Raw genomic sequence first — 16017 nt, 5'->3', positions numbered from 1 at the left:
AAAGATATAACGAACAGGTGACTTCCAGATATGTGCTTGCCCGTACGGCATTTCTGACAACTGAGATCATTTTGGCAATTATCTAATTCAGAGACCTACATACAAATGATCCTGTTTAATCCATTCTATTTTCTTTCAACTTTTAAATGTAATAGTAGTCAACACTTACTATGTGCCAGGAGCTGTTTTTGGGTTTTTACTTATATAAACTCACTCAACCCTTACAACAATACTCGTATAAACTCAATCAACCCTTACAGTAATTCTATGATTAAAAATAAAATCTTCACTTTACAGATAAGGAAACTGAGGTCTGAAAAAGTTAGGTAACTTGCTGAGGGTCACACAAGACATAGTGAAGCTTGAATTTGGAAGCAGTATAACTCCAATCTTCTCTGTTAACTACTTATATTCTAATGAAGATATTTAAAACGGAAGCCTAAACAAACCACTTTACACATAAATTTTTTTAAATTGGATTGACAGCAAACATATTCTTTAAATTGTGTTATGATAATCGAGAAAAGGGGAAAATAAATAAGTTTTTTAAAATTAAAAAATAAAATAAAAATAAATTGTGTTATGATAAACCTGATAAGCCTTGGATTTAAAATGCTAAGGCCTTTAAAGGAACAGTTTTGTACTTAGTATAGTGTGAGTGATTAGCATTAGAACATTGGCATTGTAGAAATTTTTCAGTACCAAAATTTCAAGTGCCATAAGCTCTAACTTCAAGCGAGTGAGTGAGTAAAAGAAGTAATAAATTGGAGCGATGCCTCCTGGCTGGGAAAAAGTCACTGGGAAGGGAACTTGCCGCATGGAGCTTTTTTGATAAAGTCATGAAACAATAGAAAATCATGAGTAGAAAATTTTGGCAAACCAAGATTTTAAAAAAATAATCTGGCCCTGGCCAATGTTGCTCATTGTTGTGGTTAGAGCGTCAGCCTGCGCACCGAAGGGTCACGGGTTCGATTCCCAGTCAAGGTCATGTACCTAGGTTGGGGGTTCACTCCCCATCTCCAGTCAGGGAACATGCAGGAGGCAATCAGTAGATGTGTCTTTCTCACATCGATGTTTCTCTCTCTCTCCACTCCTCCCTCCCTTCCACTCTTTCTGAAAAGCAATGAAAAAAATATCTGCAGGTGAGGATTAACCTCCAAAAAAATTAAAAGGAAAGAAAGAAAGGTCTGATTGTTTGAAAAAAAAATAACTGTCTAATGCAGTGGTCAGCAAACTGTGGCTCGCGAGCCACATGCAGCTCTTTGGCCCCTTGAGTGTGGCTCTTCCACAAAATACCACGGCCTGGGCGAGTCTATTTTGAAGAAGTGGCATTAGAATAAGTTTAAGTTTAAAAAATTTGGCTCTCAAAAGAAATTTCAATCGTTGTACTGTTGATATTTGGCTCTGTTGACTAATGAGTTTGCCGACCACTGGTCTAATGGATAATCTCTAAAAGAAGAAATACTGCACACACTAAAGGTAATGAGATTTGAAGGAGGAGATTGAAAATTTAAACATGATGAAAATGATAAATTTGTCAGGACCATGGACCAAGGCCATCACTGGTACTTGCTTTTCCCTTCATCCATCTTTGACAATACTTAAAAATTTGGAGGAAAAGATATTGAATAATCCTTTATTTCTTCTAACCTCATTACAAATGCATACATCCTATATAATAAAAGCCTAATATGCAAATCAACCAAATGGCAGAATGATCAGCAGAACAACAGATTGCTATGATGCGCACTTACCACCAGGGGGTGGACGCTCAACACAGGAGCTGCCTCCAACCACAGGCCCCAGGCCAGCCAAGGCAGGTGCCAGTGGGGGCTCCCTGATCACCCGCCAGTCACCCTGCAGAGGGAGGCGACCAGCAGCAGCGGCCCGGAGGGGGGGGGCGGTGAGCGGGTGGCACCAGGCCAGCCAAAGCAGGTGCCGGGGGTGGGGCATAAATCGTCCCTGATTGCCAGCCAGGCCTAGGGACCCTACCCATGCATGAATTTCGTGCACCGGACCTCTAGTATGAATATATAAATGAATGAAACACCATTACAATGCTGGTATTGGTAGAAGGATCTAGCATTTATTATGCCAACCTGGATGTAGAAAGTTTACATGGTATCTTACTGGTTGCGCTAATCCAGGTTTTCATATCAGAGTTAAAAGGGGGTGCATTAAATTATCACATACATGAGTAAATAATGAAATACTGGCTACTTTACCATATAAACTCTACAATCTCATTGGCTTAATTAAGAAGTTTACTTTTTGCTCACTAAGTCTGATTGGTCAGCAAGAGAGAAGAGACCATTGTTTCCTGTCATTTAGGGACTCGGACTTCCCAAGGCTTTGCTATCTTCAATCCTGGCTTCCACCATTATCCAGAACGTGGCATACAGACATAAGATAGAAGAAAGTAGGGGATCACAAAGAAGAATTTTATGGGGCAGACATGGAAGTGGAATATATCTCTTATATCCACATATCATTAGTCAGAACTCAGTCATATGGCCACCCCTAGTTGCAGAGAATGCTGGGGGAAAATAGTCTGGCTGTGCACTCATAAGAAAAGAGAAATAAATTTGGTGAACAGAAAGCCACTCTTTGTAAGGCAACCATCTGGCCTACACAGTGCATTTTAAAGCAGAGTGTAACAAAATATTTAAAATGGCATCCTACTCTATCAAACTATTTCCCCCTCGAGTCTGGGGAAATGCCAATTATAAGGAGCCAGAGCAAGAATTTGGCCAAGAGGCTAATCATGTGGTAGGAAATGAGTTGTGAGTTTCTTCCCCTCTAGGTACCATGCCTGTGCTATTGATGACAGTGGAGAGATATGACTTGGTTGCCTAGTGCCACCAACAGCACTTGCTCTTCCCTTCATCCATGTGATGCAAGGTAGGAGTTCAAAACAGGCAAATACACAGGCACTTCCCCAAGTCAACCAGCACCAGGAGACAGAATCCTGAAGTGTGGGGGTTGAAAGAGCACAGAAAAAGACAACAGTCCTGGTATAACCATACTACTATTTACAAGTCTGGCAACAGATGAAAATCTTTCCTGACTCTCAGGCGCCTCTTGTAAAATGGGGATAATCATTCCTGCTGTATATGCTCTTCACATATGGGTGAGGTGGTCAGAGTTCAACTGGTGAAAAAAAGTACCAATGAAAGGCTATAACAGAGAATAAACAGCTACTGAAAAGACAGAGAGCAAATAGGTGATAGAAAATTAGGGAAGAGAGCAACCTATTGAACAAGCCTATTGCTGTGATAGTTGTGGAAGAAAGTGGCAATAACCTAACAGGAAAAAAATTATAAGATATAAATTTTCCAAGAGCTTGAAAAGAAATAAAATTGGTCATGACACACCCCTTGAAAGAGATTTTTATGGAAATTCAGAACTTACTCAAATACAGCTGGAACCAAACATACTCCCAGGAACAAATCTAAAGGGTAAAGAAAAAAACGTCAAAAGCTAGGTGCAATTACAGGTAGCAATGAATGACATTTTCCACATCGTTTCCAAATTGGGACCACTTTCCTCCTGATTTGAGTAGGAGGCCAAGGTGAAATTATATACCACCTGCTCCACTAACTTGCACCTGTTACTCTGTGTTTAGAACTTACACAGTTTTTCTTATAATTTTGAGTCCTTACAATACCCAAGGAAGAAATATTAGAGGCTAATAATATCCATACCTTCTCAAAAAAATGTGCCGACAAGTGATTGCCTATAAATGTGGCTCATAATTTTTTTTACAATATCCAGACTCTTTTTCCCCCCAAGAAATGAAGATTGTGTGACTTTAATGCCTACATGTAGAAAATATTTGTTGCTAAGAAGTTACCAGAAATTCTTGGGCTTTGTTTTCCAGAGACACTTACAGTATAATAAACAAAAAAGACTAATTCTGCACTATCATAGGTCTTCTGTCATTTAATCAGTGGCTCTGAAACACAGACACAGTGCAACAGTTTTAGGATGACAAGACAAGAATGAGCCTGAAAATAAAGCAGCTTTATCTCAAAAATGACCTGAATGTCATCAGAGCCAAAGTACCCTAAGATTCTGATTAGAGTGATGCCATTAAGTAGAAAACTGCAGAACCATTGGTTAAGGATCCCTGCAGCAGCTAATAAGTGAGGTTTGAGGATAGGCTGTCCTTTCTTTTAAAAATGAAACCTTTTGCCCTGGCCAGTGTGGCTCAGTGAATTGAGCATTGTCCCATGTACCAAAAGGTTGCCGGTTCAATTCCCATTCAGGGTACATGCCTGGGTTGCCAGTTAGGCAACCTATCAATGTTTCACTCTCACATGAATGTTTCTCTCTCTCCTTCTCCCTTCCTCTTTCTCTAAAACTCAATTTAAAATCTTTTTTTTTTTAATCAAACCTTTTTAAACTTTTCAGAGCTCCATACTTCAAGACATAACATATCACATTCCAAATAACACCTGAGGATCAAATGTCTCATAATGTCCAACAGATCATTAGCCACCTGGTGCAAAAAACAGTTAGGCTACTCCAGTGGTCAGCAAACTGCGGCTCGCGAGCCACATGCGGCTCTTTGGCCCCTTGAATGTGTCTCTTCTACAAAATACCATGGCCTGGGCGAGTCTATTTTGAAGAAGTGGCGTTAGAAGAAGTTTAAGTTTAAAAAATTTGGCTCTCAAAAGAAATTTCAATCGTTGTACTGTTGATATTTGGCTCTGTTGACTAATGAGTTTGCCGACCACTGGGCTACTCTAACGATTTCCTTTTTATAAAGCAGAGAGCAAAGCCAGCATGCATAACAAGAATGTAGTTCAGCCCAGCCAGCATGGCTCAGTGATTGAGCATTGACCTATGAACTGTGAAGTCACGGTTCAATTCCCGATCAGGGCACACGCCCAGGTTGTGGGCTTGATCCTCAGTGAGGGGCGTGCAGGAGGCAGCCAGTCAATTATTCTCTCTCATCATTGATGTTTCTCTCTCCTTCTCCCTCTCCCTTTCTCTCTAAAGTCAATAAAAATGTATTTTTTTAAAGAATGTAGTTTACTCTCCAATCTTCAGAGAAACTCCCATTAAATGCTCATAACAATAGATGCTGACATGTTATAAAAACTTGCCTCTAAGAAGTTTAAAACTCTTGGCTCAAATTATCCCACAAGTCTGTACTGTGAGCAAGATGACTGATAACTTGGAGAAACCAAGATGGCAGCATAGGTAAGCACCTAAACTGCTGCCTCGCACAACAATTTCAAAACTACAACTAAAAGACAGAACGGAAATCATCCAGAACCACAGGAAGGCTGGCTGAGTGGAAATTCTACAACTAGAAGGAAAGAGAAAAGCTCACGGAGAATCAGAGGAGCGGCAAAGGGCTGAGGTACGGAGACGCGCATGCAGAGAGGAAGGGCGGCTGAGTGCCTGGCTGACTTTCTCAGGCAGGAGGAGGAAGGAAGCCCCTGACTGCACTGAACCCCAGTTCCGATTGCACTGAACCCCAGTTCCAGGCAAAACCCCATGGACCCAGGCTCATACAGGGGGAGTCTGGACTGTCAGGTAGAGAGAAAGGCACACGGAGACTCAGAGACTCGGGGGAGCCGCGGTGGGCAGGGGTCTGGAGGCGCGTGCATGCGAGTGCTCTCAGAGAAGACTGCATGCGGAGGTTGCCACAGGCTTTCCCTAGCGGAAGGGAGTCAGAAGCTCCTGACTGCACTGAACGCCAGTTCCGACTGCACTGAACCCCATTCCGGGTGAGCCCCCGGGGACCCACACTCTTACAGGGGGAATCTAGACTGTCAGGCGGAAACTCAGGGGAGCTGCAGAAGTCAGAGGTATGGAGGCGCGAGAGCAAAGGCAGGGCTGACAGGAAGCCAAGACTGTCTGCTCCGCCCTGAGACTCCGCCCCATCCAAGCTGAGCACAGAGGCTTTTGCAATTTTGCAAGTCTGATCCTATAAGGCTGTCTCCAGCACCGAACTTCTCCCAGCGTAGACACAGCAGATCCTCACAGCCCACTGGCCTGGAGGTCTATTCCTCCCAGTGATACCAACAACAATCAAGACTTAACTACAACAAGGCTGTACACACAGTCCACAAAGGGGCGCACCAAGAGTGTCCACCTCAGGTTATCTGAGGAGGCCAACCCACTGGGCCATAAAGGAAACCTAGCACACAAAGCTACCCTACCAACTCAGGGAAGCAGTGAAAATGCAGAGACAAAGAAACAGATCACAAACGAAAGAAATGGGGGGAAACAAACGACTGGATATAGAATTCAAAACCACGGTTATAAGGCTTTTCAAGAATATCCTAGAAAAGGCCGATAAATTTAGCGAGACCCTCGAAGATATGAAAAAGAACCAACTAGAAATTAAACATACACTGACTGAAATAAAAAATATTATACAGAGACCCAACAGCAGACTAGAGGAGCGCAAGAATCAAGTCAAAGATTTGAAATACAAAGAAGCAAAAAACACTCAACCGAAAAAGCAAAAAGAAAACAGAATCCAAAAAGTTGAAGATAGTGTAAGAAGCCTCTGTGACAACTTCAAGCGTACCAACATCAGAATTATGGGGGTGCCAGAAAAAGAGAGAGAGCAAGATACTTAAAACCTATTTGAAGAAATAATGACAGAAAACTTCCCCCACCTGGTGAAAGAAATAGACTTACAAGTCCAGGAAGCGCACAGAACCCCAAACAAAAGGAATCCAAAGAGGACCACACCAAGACACATCATCATTAAAGTGCCAAGAGCAAAAGACAAAGAGAGAATCTTAAAAGCAGCAAGAGAAAAACGGTTAATTACCTACAAGGGAGCACCCATATGATGGTCAGCTGATTTCCCAACAGAAACTATGCAGGCCAGACGGGAGTGGCAAGAAATATTCAAAGTGATGAATAGCAAGAACCTACAACCAAGATTACTCTACCCAGCAAAGCTATCATTCAGAATGGAAGGTCAGATAAAGAGCTTCACAGATAAGAAAAAGCTAAAGGAGTTCATCACCACCAAACCAGTACTATATGAAATGCTGAAAGGTATCCTTTAAGAAGAGGAAGAAGAAAAAAGTAAAGATAAAAATTATGAACAACAAATACATATCTATCAACAAGTGAACCTAAAAATCAAGTGAATTAAAAACCTGAGGAACAGAATAAACTGGTGAATATAATAGAATCAGGGGCATAGAAAGGGAGTGGACTGATAATTCTCATGGGGAAAGGGGTATGGGGGGGTGCAGGAAGAGACTGGACAAAAATCGTACACCTATGGATGAGGACAGTGCGGGGGAGGTAAGGGCAGAGGGTGGGGTGGGAACAGGGTGGAGGGGAGCTATGGGGGGAAAAAGGAGAAACAATTGTAATAATCTGAACAATAAAGATTTATTAAATTAAAAAAAAAAAGATGACTGATAACTTGCATCAAGAAAGTCTTGAATTATTACTTTCTTGCTCTCCTAAAACATGTGTTTCTTCCTGGGCCACATCCCTTTCCTTTCATCCTTGTCTCTATCTTCTTTCTGCCTCATCCTCTCCAGCAATTGCTTCAACAATTCTTCCCTCTCTGTTTTTTCTGAACCATCAGTCTTGTCACTATCTACTGGATCCTCTCCTCCCCATCAGCCTACAATTATGCTATTATTCCTCTCATTTTCTCTAATTTCTCAGTCCAGTTACCATTTCTCTCCTTACTTTTGCATCAAAAATTCTTTAAAAAGTTGTCTGCACTCATTGTCTCCAATCCCTCCCATTCACTCTTGAATCCATCACTGAAATCAATGACTCCACATAGTGAAATCCAAAGTTCAAGCCTCAGCCTCACCTTACATGACTCACTGGTTGCCTTCGACACTACTGATCACTTCTTCCTCCTTCATTTTCTTTACTTGTCTTCCAGGACACACTTCCCTAATTTTTTTTTCTCACTACACTAGCTGTTTGTTCTCAGTCTCTTTTGCTGATTCCTCCTCATCTCCCTGAGCTCTGTAAAGCCAGTGGGCCCAGGACTTAATACTTAAACCTCTTGTCTTCTCTATTTACACTCACTCTCTAGGTGATCTCATTCAATCTCATGTCTTTAAATCTATAAGCTGATGACTCCTAAATTTACATTCCGAGTGAGATGTCTCCCCTGAAGCCAGGCCAATATATCCAACTAACTATTGACATCTCTGCTTAAGCATTTAAAAGGCATCTCAAGGGTTATCATATCCAAAATAATGGATCCCCAAATCAACATCCTTCTGCAGTCCTATCCACCATATTTAATGACAACTCTAACAGCTCCTCAGGCTAAAAACCTGGTATAATCTCCTTATCTTTTTCTCACCCACCCTGCATCTGATCTATCAGCCAATTATGATAGTTCTCCATTCAAAATATATCCAGAACCCAATTTCTTCTGTCATCACTCCAGCTCTAGCCTCCATCTATGTTGGCTGGTTTTCCTATACATGCCCCACTGTAATCTATTATTAAACTCAGCAACCCAAATGCTGCTTTTAAACCATAAATCTAATAATGTCATTCCCCCTCTCTGAACCCTACAATGGCATCCCATCTCACTCCTTCCTATGGCCTTCAAATCTTATGTGAGGTGACTCTTTACTTCTCCAGCATCATATTCTACCACAGGCTCCCTGATTTACTCTCCCCTCCCAGTCATTCTGCCATCCTTATCATTTCTCCAATATGCTAGCCATTCTCCCACATCAGAGCACTGCCCTTGCTACTCCCTATCTGAAATCCTCTTCCCCCAGATGTTCCCATAGCTAATTTCCTCATGTCCCCAGGTCTTTACTTAAAAGTTACCTTCTCAGTGAGGTCCTCCCTGGTCACCCCATCTACATTTTCAACACTGCCTCCACATTTCATATCCCTTTCCATGCTTTTTTTATCCTTAGCACTAATCACTGTCTAACATATTACATATTTTACTTATTCACCTTCTTATTTACTCGATAAAATATACATTCCATGTGGGCAGGAGGTTTGCCTTTTTGGTACACTACTATACCTTAAGCCCCTAGTACAAATACTCACCAAATAGTTGTTGAATAAATGAATGTGTAATCTGTTTAATTTATTTATGCATCATGAATGAGAATCCCAAAGTAGAAACTGTTACCCCACTGCAAAAAGTCATCATCCCTAGGAACTCACCTATGTGTAAGTATCCTCAGCTCAAGTATAGCCTCGACTGTATACAAAGCCTTGAAGTCAAGAACCTTAGCCAAGGAGCTTTGTGCAGTCTTCTCTAACCTTCTAAGGCCTTCCAACCCCACCTGTTATCACTCTGTGTTTAGGGCCTCTGCCTTTCCCAACTCCTCACTGGTGCTGGATCCAAGCCAACCCCAGTCTCTTAAAAATCAGTGTTCAGATTACAGGAAGATTTTTTTAAATTAATAAGACAACCAAGAACAACTACAATCCAGTAGTGTTTGAGGCCAAAGAAATTAATTTTATATTTCTCCATCTGAGAATTCTTCCATTAAAACAAACTGATTTTGTTTTGAATTCAGCTCTAACAGTGGACACAAAATCCCCTGGACTGTGTGCTTTAGCCTGTTAAAGTCTTTATTGTAGAACTCACCACCTTCAGAGAGTCCATTTCTTTCTTCTAAATAATAAGGACCCCAATGCAGGGACATCATCGTGTTGTTGCTCCTAAATGCATTCACTACCTGGAGACGATCTATCTTCTGCAGAGAAGCCATTATGGCCTCTGATGCATCTCCCTTTTTAGCAGCTTATTGATCCACAAGCGCCCAGCCAGCCATACCTCTACAGATATGTGTAACAAAAGCTGATACAGGCAAGCTGCTGGCACAGAAGCATAAAAGTCCCTCTTAGAACTGTTAGTGACTCTGCTGAACTCAAGAGATGAAATGCCACCTTCCAGTATGAACTAACCCTCTGGGTTCCTATAGATTTTAAAATAAACATATATGAGAAGGGTTTTCTAGGGTAAGAGTTACCCACCATTTTAGGAGACTCACATTACTATATAACTCACCATACTTTTCATAATTACTTTCACAACTAAAGCCAGCTCTTTAAAGCACCAGTTTAGCCTGGCTGGCATGGCACCGTGGTTGAGCATCAGCCTATGAACCAGGAGATCACAGTTCGATTTCCTGTCGGGGCACATGCCCGAGTTGTGTGCTCAATCCCTAGTGTGGGGCATGCAGGAGGCAGCTTATCAATGATTCTCTCTCATCGTTGATGTTTCTATCTCTCTTTCCCTCTCCCTTCCTCTTTGAAATAAATAGAAATATATATTTAAAAATAAAACACCAGTTGGGATTCCTACCCAATGATTACTACTGAATTACACTCTGAATTTGATCTGTAGCACTTTATACAACTTGAGCAGAAGGTAGTGAAAATCAGTATTCTAGCTCAAACCCAGCATAGACTTAACTAGTATAAGTCCTGGAGTTATGGTGGTCATAGATAATGTTTCCTTGGTATGAATCACTTATTCACCCTGGTTCAGAGAACCAAGCAATGCAGCTGCATCTATATTTATCTACTGAAACCTAAAGAATTACTCTACTTATCGAATGAGATGGCCATGGGTTCCTCCCTTAGCAGGTCCTGTGGCTAAAGGAAAATTCCTTAAACCTTCACTGTGAAATGACCCAATCTGAATAACAGTCACTATCTTTTGGAAGAGAATCCACTTCTCTGAGAGACCCTGAAGACTGAACATCTCTTTCATCCATCGTTCAACTGGACTTGGTGGTCTTCACAAGCAGAGATGTGTTGACTGACCCCAGTGCCTTTCTGTCCTCAAGCCCCCTGTGGAGGACGAATGACTTTTGTGAACAATGCTGTTCACCAACCACAATGGAGCCAGATATGCCATGACCCAGCCCTCTTGAAAGTCATGAAGAATGAAATGAGGTATGAACCAGAGAGGAGTCAATCACAGAAGGCCCTGTCTCTGTTTCTCATTCATTATCTGACCAAAATCACCATCAGAAGAGATTTGAGGAAACTGCCCTAAATAAACAGTTGGGAGGGAGGCTTCATGGGGGTAGCCTGAAGACATTCCTGATGATAAAAAAATTTTAAACTTTCCAGAGAAGTCCTGAAGGAACTGTCAAATATGCCAGACCCAACAGTAAATTTGGAAAATTATATCCACGATAGGAACAAGAAATGTAGGTAGCCTTCTCTTTATCCAATGTACTGTGAAAGGGAAGACCAGCCTAGGGAAGGCATGAAGAGGAGAGAAAAGTGGGCAAGATCATAATGAAGAGGCCTAATCCAGGAAAAATGGAATAGACCCCACTTGAAATTCTCTTCTTGTGAATCAGAAATATGGGTGCTTTAGAAAAATATAAACCTTAACAAAGGAAATAAATTGAAGTTTATCACATGCATTACAGAACAATTCACAGCAGGTTTCCTGTTAATAGTGAGTCTCACTAGTCCAATGAAATCATGGCTCTTTGTTAAATAACATTTCCAGATCGACTGCATTAACGGAAGTAAACTTTCATTCATTCAACAAATAAGTATTAAATATCTATTATGGCCCATGCATTATGCAAAACACTGCAGATAAAAAGATGAATAAGAAATAGTTCAAAAACAGTTTCAAAAAGAAGGGGAACATATGGAGAAACAAAATGTCACTGGTGCTAGGAAGGGGGTTTGTTTGGTGAGTGACAGAGAGCTAAGGAGGAAAAAGGCAATGAAACCTGGGAGATGGAGTGAGAGAACACCAAGCAAGACTACGAGGAGGGGCCTGAAGCTGATTCCAAAAAAATAAACAGGTGTTAGCCAAGCAGACTGGGGGTGCGGGGAGGGACAAGCAAAAACAGGGACTTCCAGGCAAAGGAAGAAGCTTCGTAAATAAAGACTCCCAAGGCATAAAACAGCTTAACCAGTTCGGGGACCCAGAAGACCTTCACTGGGGCTGGAGGAGGATACGCTGGTAAAGAAAAGTATGCAAAAGGATGAATGGGAGGGCATGTTGCAGGAGCTGTGAGGACTTACGTGCCAAAGTGAGGATGATGGACCTTATCCTGACTGATGGAGCCACTGGCAAATTTTGAGTAAAGCGATAACATGCTTAGATTTACATTTAGAAATAATCACTCTGAACAGAAAGCACTGACAAGAGACAAGATTAGGGAATGGGGAAACCGGAGAGTGCCACAAGAGCACAGTGGTGAGGGCCTGGCAGCAGCATTCAAGTAGGATGGGGAGATGAACATAACAGTGGGAGGAGTAAAGGTGACTTGTTCCCACCTGGGTGAGTAGGGCAGGAAGGAAGAGAGCCCTAAGGATGATGCTCAAGTGTCTGGTTTGGGCAAGTAGAGAGGCAGTGATGTCATTCCCTAAGACAGAAGAACATGAAGGAGAAATGACTGGGGGAGTGGGGAGGAGAGGGGAGGCAGAAAATATGTTCTTTTGGACCCATGGAACATCCAAGTGAAGATATCCAGTAGGTGAGATGTTTGGGTGGAAAGTCTGAGCAAGAGAGTTTCAGTGCAATAAGTCATGAGCGTCAAGGGGTGAAAATGGTCCTAGATGTGAATGAGATTGATCAATGAGTGTGTGAAGGGTGAGGAAAAGAGGTGGATTCCTGGAGAACACCACGGGTTGAGAAAGAAGAGCCAGTGAAGGAAAGGAATAAGGACAGAAACAGAAGCATACCCAGCAGAGAGTAATGTCTCCAAAGCTAGGGAAGGCAAAGTTTTCTTTTCTTTTTTCTTTTTCTTTTTTTTTTCAATCCTCACTGGAGGATATTTTTTTCATTGACAGAGTGGAAGGGAGGGGAAAGGGAGGGAGAAGGGAAGGAGAGAGCAAGAGACATCAATGTGAAAGAGACACATCGACTGGTTGCCTCCTGCACGGACCCCGACCCGACCAGGCCTGCGGATCAAACCCCCAACTGAAGTACATGTCCTTGACAGAGAATTGAACCCACAACCCTTCGGTCCACAAGCTAACATTCTAACCACTGAGCTAAACCAGCCAGGGCAAGAAGGCAAAGTTTTCAAGGAGAAGGAGCAGTCCCAGCCTGGGGACAGGGGAGGACATTGGGTGCCCTGAAGATGCAGGCAAGGAAGAGAAGAAAGCCAGGCCAGGAGAAAGGCCACCCTTGGAAAGAACCTGGCAGGATTGCCTTCTACTTCCTGTGTGTTGACATAATCAGGGAGGAGGGAAAGGGAGGGAGAGGCTGGAGACACAGAGCCCAGCCTTTCCCAAAGTGGAAGGTCATTCACTGAAGGAAGTGCAGACGTGCCACCTAAGTCAACCTCCCCACAGAGCATGATGAATAAAGCAGCTCACCCACCTGGGACCTTTGATGCAGGGCTGCCTGGAGCTGCATCTGAGCAGCTCGTCAGCCCTGTGGTTACGGAAGCACGAGCATGGAAGTTATTCTGCCTGAACACCCCTGAAATGGATAAACCTGGGGACTTTTATGATCCCTAGGAACTGTAGGCCCAGCCTGGGTGTTTTAAAACATTATCAGGTATAAATGGAGCCCTCGCCGACATTCTGGTGGGACTTTTCTGTTCCAGCTCTCGCTGGTATAAATAGAGTGAGAACATATCTCTATCCTAGGAGTGGGGCTCTTGGCTGAAGTCACCCTCACAATTCTAAGAATAAAGACTCTGTACCATATTCATCAATCACAAAACGACTTCAAGTTCCACCAACTAACACTCTCTGTTTCAAAAGTGATATGAAAACTGCTGAAAAAGTAAAGTACAATCCTGACTTCTTCTTAGAAACCCTTTTTCTTAATTCTTAGTGTTTTTTTCTTTCTTAGTTCACGTGAGTTCTTCCCTGGGGTTCAAATGCCTTCTCAGATGTTGGTGCTCGTCTCTGGCTTGTCCCACACTCTCCCTGTCCCTGTGCCTTATCTATTTAAAGCTCAAGCCCTGATCAAGTTAATCGGAAGGATAGCTATAGTTTAACTTTCTAACCCTTGCAACTCTTGGGGGATTTTTGTTCGTTTGTTTGTTTTTGTTTTGCTTTTAATCTGATATGGAATATTTATTTATTTATTTATTTATTTATTTATTTATTTATTTATAGAGAGAGACAGAGGGAGGGAGAGATTGATTTGATATTCCTTTTATTTATTCATTCATTGGTAGCTTCTTTTTTCTTTTTTGTTAATCCTCACCCGAGGATATTTTTCCATTGATTTTTAGAGAGAGTGGAAGGGAGGTGTCGAGACAGAGAGAGTGAAACATTGATGTGAGAGAGACATATTAATTGGTTGCCTCTGGAAAATGCTCCGACCAAGGACCGGGGATTGAGCTTGCAACCCAGGTATGTGCCCTTGACCAGCATCAAACCCGGGACCCTTCAGTCCGCAGGCCAACACTCTGTCCACTAAGCCAAACTGGCTAGGGCTGGAACTCTTGGTTTTGCCATGAGCTACGGGGCATTTACAAATCAGGGGGCGGGGGGGGGGGGGGGGGGTAATGATTTGTACGTTGGTCTCTATCTCAGAAATAAATCAGTTTAAAGCCCTAATTTCTTCTACTTAATACCACATCAGAAAATAATAAAACTTAATTTTATTCTTTCTAAACCCTTCCCATGAGCTACTGTTAGTAAAAACTGTTGGTTAGGGGTTACCTGATTTTCCTCTTCTCTAAATGCCTCTTGCTACTACTTAAAAGTCAGTCTCAGATAGACTCAAAGACAAAGCTTTCCAAGAATGTTCCTCAAAGAACCTGTCTCCTGTACACTGAACGGTACAGTTGGAATAACTCTTGTCTGAATTGTAGCAACCTTCCACACAGCTGAAGTGTGCAAGCATGTGGATATCCCACTTGCTTCAGATCTTTCTGTTTGTTTTTCTAGGAAATAAAATATCACAGATGATTTTAAAACACCTTCCCAATTCCATCTCTTTCCCTGACTTGAGAAAGGTAAGCATCATCCTTCATGTTATGTTTATCGGTCCCAGGCATATTTTCCATAAATACAATGCAAATATGTTTCCATAAACAATATCTGATGTTATTCGATGTTTTTAAGCTTTGTATAAATGGCATCATAGTCTACATTTCATTCTGCACCCAGCTTTTTTCACTCAAGTTTTATGTTTATCCTTTTGAAAACATGTAGAGCCATCATACTTATTGTACATATACTACAATAGCTTCCACTGTATGACTATGCCATAATGCAATATCGATCTTCATATTAATGGACACCTACATTTATCGTCTTTGTTTATGTACTCATTTTGCGTTATGAACAGTGGTGCCATGGACATGCTCAGATGCGTTTCATGTACTTATGTGCACGTAGCCAGGAAGAGAAGTTCCAGGCTGCAAGGTACGTGTGTCCTCAGCCCCAGGAGACAGGAGACAGCTACACCCCAGTGCTGTGTTAGCGGACATACAGCAGCATATGAGCCCAGAGCTTCTTTAAGGTAAAAACCACCCTATTACATCCAGGTCTGCGAAATACTCCAGGGCCTCGGGGAATAGGAGTCGTGTTTGTCTAAACAGAATTGCTATTAGAAAGATGAAGAGAAATTCAGGGCAAAGCTGAATGAGAGAGGCTCTAGAGCAGATAAAGTGTCCAACAGGGTGAGGTTCGGCATACAGAACAGCAGGGTGTTCTAAAACGCAGGAAATGATATAACTTCATGAAGATGACCTAATATCAAGTAAATTGCCTTTTCTTGGCAAAATACTTTGACGCCAAAATAAAAATCAATTGAAATAATTCAGACACTGTAGTCTCCCATAAAAGCAGCAAATCTGTGAAACTTCCTTGAAAGCCAAAAGCAGCTTCCCTCAGAATAAACATCACCTGTAAAAGATTCCCAGTGAATTTTGGACAGGCCTTTAAACATCATCTCTGTGTGGATAAATTTACAAAAAATAAGCTTTCATCCTTGAATCACCTGTTCATTACCTGACATATTTATACTTGGTGTTATTTTTAAATATTGCTGAATAAAATGTCTCTGAAATGATTTCTAAAATTCTGGTAGTGAAGGCTGCCTCTTGGGAGAGGCTCTAAGAG

General features: G+C 41.9%; 1 protein-coding gene across 1 annotated transcript in view; it reads right to left on the bottom strand.

Annotated features, from left to right (window-relative positions):
- TMEM178B (transmembrane protein 178B) overlaps positions 1 to 16017 on the bottom strand; it is a 373172-nt gene that overhangs the window by 346482 nt on the left and 10673 nt on the right. The gene's annotated exons all lie outside the window — the stretch shown is intronic.

This window comes from Plecotus auritus, assembly GCF_963455305.1.
Source record: "Plecotus auritus genome assembly, chromosome: 4".
NCBI classification, from domain to species: Eukaryota; Metazoa; Chordata; class Mammalia; order Chiroptera; family Vespertilionidae; genus Plecotus; species Plecotus auritus.
Note: the sequence above shows the minus strand (reverse complement) of the source record. Positions and strands in the feature narration are given on the sequence as shown.